Source organism: Macrobrachium nipponense, chromosome 11 (genome assembly GCF_015104395.2).
Source record: "Macrobrachium nipponense isolate FS-2020 chromosome 11, ASM1510439v2, whole genome shotgun sequence".
NCBI classification, from domain to species: Eukaryota; Metazoa; Arthropoda; class Malacostraca; order Decapoda; family Palaemonidae; genus Macrobrachium; species Macrobrachium nipponense.
The window spans coordinates 89,834,041-89,839,040 of NC_061087.1; positions in this window are offsets into that span (position 1 = coordinate 89,834,041).

Genomic DNA, 5,000 nt, shown 5'->3' on the forward strand with positions numbered 1-5,000 from the left:
GTGGGAATGAGCAAAGAAAAAACATGCATTCAGTTTGCTTCGTAAAGAAAAAATAAATGGAAAATGGAACTCAATACTCCATGTGTTATCCTATATCTCTCAGTAACTATTTTTGGAAATCCTCAAACTGCACATCAGAAATCTAGTAACATTCCTCAGAAAAGTGAATTCCTTCTTTTTTTCTTAATATTAAGATAAAAGTTTTTGACAACTTGGTCCAATTAGACAACTTTCTTAATTATGAGTTTTATTGGGGAAATCTTGAACCCATTATAAAGTTCAATTCAGTGATGAACTAATGGGAATGATTTATCTTAGGTAAATTTTGTTTTTTAAAGAAAATATTCACTGCTTTCAGAATACTTTTCTTGGAACGTAAGTCTAATTCGATTACGAAATGAGATTGCAAAATAAATCTTCAGAAATGCTGACATCTATTTCTTCTAGAACCAAATGAAAATTCAATAAATATTCTTCCCATTTCTAATTAGGGAAGTTTGAAGCTGACGTTAATGCTGCTATTGTTCAATGAGAGAAAGCTAAAAAAAATAAGACCAAATATCTTCCTTCATTCAACGTAAAAACATTTCATATGAAACAATGGATAATGAAAAAAGAAAAAAAAAATCTAATTTCTGCAACATGATTTTCATAACACCAAGCTTGATGAATGCTTGGCATAATAACACCCATCATCATTTATCCAACGCACACATCCTGTCTCAAATACCCTTTCATTAAGATTTCGCACGCACGGACGAGTATTTATAAGGAACGAGTATTTCTCATGCACACCATTTTATAATAATAATAATTAAGCCACCGAGAGGCTCAGGAGGGAGATTCCATAATCTCCGCGGGAGTCATCGTCAACACGAAGGGTCATTTTGGCGACCATCAATGAGTGGTCGCTACAAGGTTATAGTTGTTGTTGTTGCTGACCTTTGCTCGATCCCGTAGCAACCCGCAAGGTCACTACACGCCTCCTTTCGAAGTTACGCAGCACAATGTTTTATCTGGGACAGTAACTGGACAGGTGACCAAAATGAACCTGCCGTGACCGTCGGTGAAGTTTAACACCGATTCTAAGGAATATACCAGGAGTTATAATAGGGTACAATGAAGTCCCTAAAGCCTACAGATTTAATTCCTTAGTAATATTTCCATTAATAAACAATGTTTTCGTCATATTATACATTAATGATTGAGTACAAAAGCGTTGGCTTTCTGCTGGAGAAATTAAAAAGGGGAAGCTTCTGTTATCTTCCTAAATCTAAAAGATGTAAGTTTACACATCTCTGGATATCTTTTTAATTCATTGGACCTGACACATCATGGATGACAGGCATTTAAATCTTTTTTTTATCATTTGATATATATATATATATATATATATATATATATATATATATATATATATATATATATACACATAATATTATACACACACATATATTTATATATATACATATATTTGGTCATTTCGATTATCTTCTCTATCTTATGTAATTATCATACGCACCGCTAAACTCGATGATGCAACGCTAAATTTCATATTTAGCAAATCAAACTGCATATTATATCCACTCAGAGTGCAATCAACATGGTACTGGAAGGCATCACAAGAGACGAGTCATTACGAAACAGTTATCCTTTTCTTTCTTAAAAGTTATCCTTTTACTTTCTTAAAGGTTTTCGCCGATATAAAAGAATAAAAGCACATAACTTGGTAAGTAATTAAGAAAATGAATACAAGATTGTATCTATTAAAATAAAAAACAATATTTTTGATCCTGTAAACAACAGGCGCTTGGGAAAAAAAAATCGTCTGCTTTCAGGAATTTTTACGAAGGTGCTCAAGCACAATATGCAATAACACATGCAAACAGACCATCGCGAAAGCAAACAAAGCTTCAAGACCTTTAGGAATAAAATAAAACGTTTGCAGCTGAAAAAGGGAGACAAGAAAAGCAAAAGGGAAACAAGAAATAACGAATAAACATTTTTATGTAGCACGGAGGCAAAACACTCCACTCCCACAGGCATCACGGGTCAGGGCATCAAGAAAAAAAAAAAGTTCCCAAAAACGCCGAAATGACAGTAACTGAAACAGAGAGAGAGAGAGAGAGAGAGAGAGAGATGAATAAGAAATACAATGCAGCGCTGAAAATCACATGCCCGAGTGGGAGTGAGACCCCTGTTTCGTATTTGATACTTACTCCTAGTTGTAGTAGTTATGAGGGGAGAGAGAGAGAGAGAGAGAGAGAGATCTCAGAGGGTTCAGTGTAGAAAATGGAAAGGGAAACGCATAGTGGTTCCAGCGAGGACCAGAAACAATATTCCTGCTACACCGGAGGGATATTCACTTTGCCTCAATTTGGTTACCATCTGCTGTCAGACACTTTGGGATATAACTATCCGGTTTTGTTATCACTGCTGATATTCCAGGAAATAACAACTGGGATTTGTTATTCAATTTGGGTGGGTCTGCAACAAAACTTGGACACAGAGAGAGAGAGAGAGAGAGAGAGAGAGAGAGAGAGAGAGACGAAGGGGTGATATTGGGAGAAGGTAGTTTGATTACAAGATGGGAATTTCATAACTCAAACAATGATAGTAAAATACCCTGGATAACTTTTATATGAACCATATGCATAATATAAGTTATGGCATCCATAGCTTTAGCAGCACACGACGAGTCTGCTGTCTTTATAATCGTGCCATAGCTACCTATGGTTTAACAGTGAATACCTATATATAACAAACATCAACATATATATATATATATATATATATTATATATATATAATAATATATATATATATATATATATATATATATATATATATATATATATATATATATATATATATATATATATATATATATATATATATAAACATACATACATACTAAACAGTAACCTTGAGCACATTATTATTCATTCACATAATTTTATAGTCGTGCCCTTTACTGTAAAAGCATATCAGTAACAATGAATTGTCATCAGAATACTCTAAAATATACATCATGAGATTACTCTGTCATTCTGGGGATTACAAATGATTAATTACAATGGTGAGCATCAGTTTTTTTCCAGGGCAATTCAGTTTTCCAGGGGATGGCGATTGTAAATTATTATTCATCTCTAAAAATACAAAATTTGGGATAAAATGGGGTGGAGGAGATGTATTATGCTAGAAGACAGATGGAGAACGGAGAAAATAAATATACAGTACAGAAGAAGACTGGAAAACGTTGAAGACTTGTGTTCGTCAGGTTTTCTTCAAGTTCTTAAGTGGTGCCAAAGAAAGCGGCCGATACGTCACTTCCTAGATTTACGCTGTGGAAACTAAAAGTCCCTCTAAATACACTGACTGGTGATTTTCTCTCATCTTACAAAGAAAGTCTGGGAATCTCCCCCCGTTTATGTCTCTCCTAACATATAATCTTCCTCCTTTTAGGAGGCAGGCTCAATGGAGTTTGTTATCCGTCCCACTACTGGTCTCTACACGACAAAATAAAAGAAAAAAAAAAGCGGTTTACTTCTGTTTTAACAAAGATAGTGTTATTGGACTTCAACAGCAGATTATGGTTTCTTAAAATACTGATGAAGCTTTTCAGGAATGAATCGACCAAGCTCTATGACACATTAGCAGACTGTCCAGACTAAAACAATTATTCGTTTTACGTAAAGAATTCTCGTATCTTCCAGGTGTCTCACCGGGACCTCATCGAACCATTATCAATTTCAATTAACTTCATATCTCCCTTCTTTTCCCAAACGTCCAAACAATGAATCACGAGAAGTCAAAAGCAACCGGTATGTATTTGATTTTCATAAATGATGACCAAAGCGGTCAAAGATGACAGTTATAACTTTCGTTTAAATAATGTTAAAGGTCAAATTAAAATGAAATGACTTGGTCCGGAAAATTCTGTACAGAAAAGGCAGTTTTAAATTTTGACACTTTCCAAAATTAATAGGAATATCTACATTCAAAATTTATTAAAAGAACTATCAACTATTCAACGTTATAGTATCATATTCTATCTTGATTGCTAAGGACTTCCAGTTTCACGAGAATCCGTACAAAGGACAAGAGATACTTGACGGTAATATAACTTGCTGTTGATGAAAGAGAAATATAAAGGATGCAAAAGTTGAAATAAAAATGTAACTACTCCAGTGGGAACAAACTGGAAGTAGTGAGCGCCGAGGAAAAGAGACAAAACTATGTATTTCTCATTTTGGCTATCAATGGCTTTCAGCCCTTGACAATAAGATGTAACAGCGCGAAACTGAAAGTCATCTGATGTAGAGCAATAGTATTGTTTAGATCATGATTCCATCACAATCTGACACACAGGTGTATGTATATATATATATATATATATATATATATATATATATATATATATATATGTATGTGTGTATATATATATACACATACATATATATATATATATATATAATATATATATATATATATATATATATATATATATAGGGGATTCGTTTTCACCTCCCTCTCTCTCTACTTCCCTCCCCTCACCTCTCCTACTCCTTCCCCTCTTTCTGCTCTCCTGTTGCGTAGTAAATGAATTCATTCGGTCTATATGTGAAGGCGCCGAAGGGAAGATTTTGAACCTCGGGACAAGGTGAGCCTCTCGCTTATTATTTGGATTTTGGGTTGGGGGAGTCGGTGGCTCCTGTGATTGTTTTTTTTTTTTTTTTTTCCAAGTACTATGGGAGTGGGTAGACACACACACACACACACACACACGCATATATATATATATATATATATATATATATATATATATATATATATATATGTGTGTGTGTGTGTGTGTGTGTACATATATATGTATATGTACATATATACATACATACATACACATACAAACACCATGTGGTAGGGGTGTAAGAATACAACCGCAGCAGCTGTCCTTTTAGTTGCCTTTTACGACACGCAGGAGCTACGGTGGTTGTATTC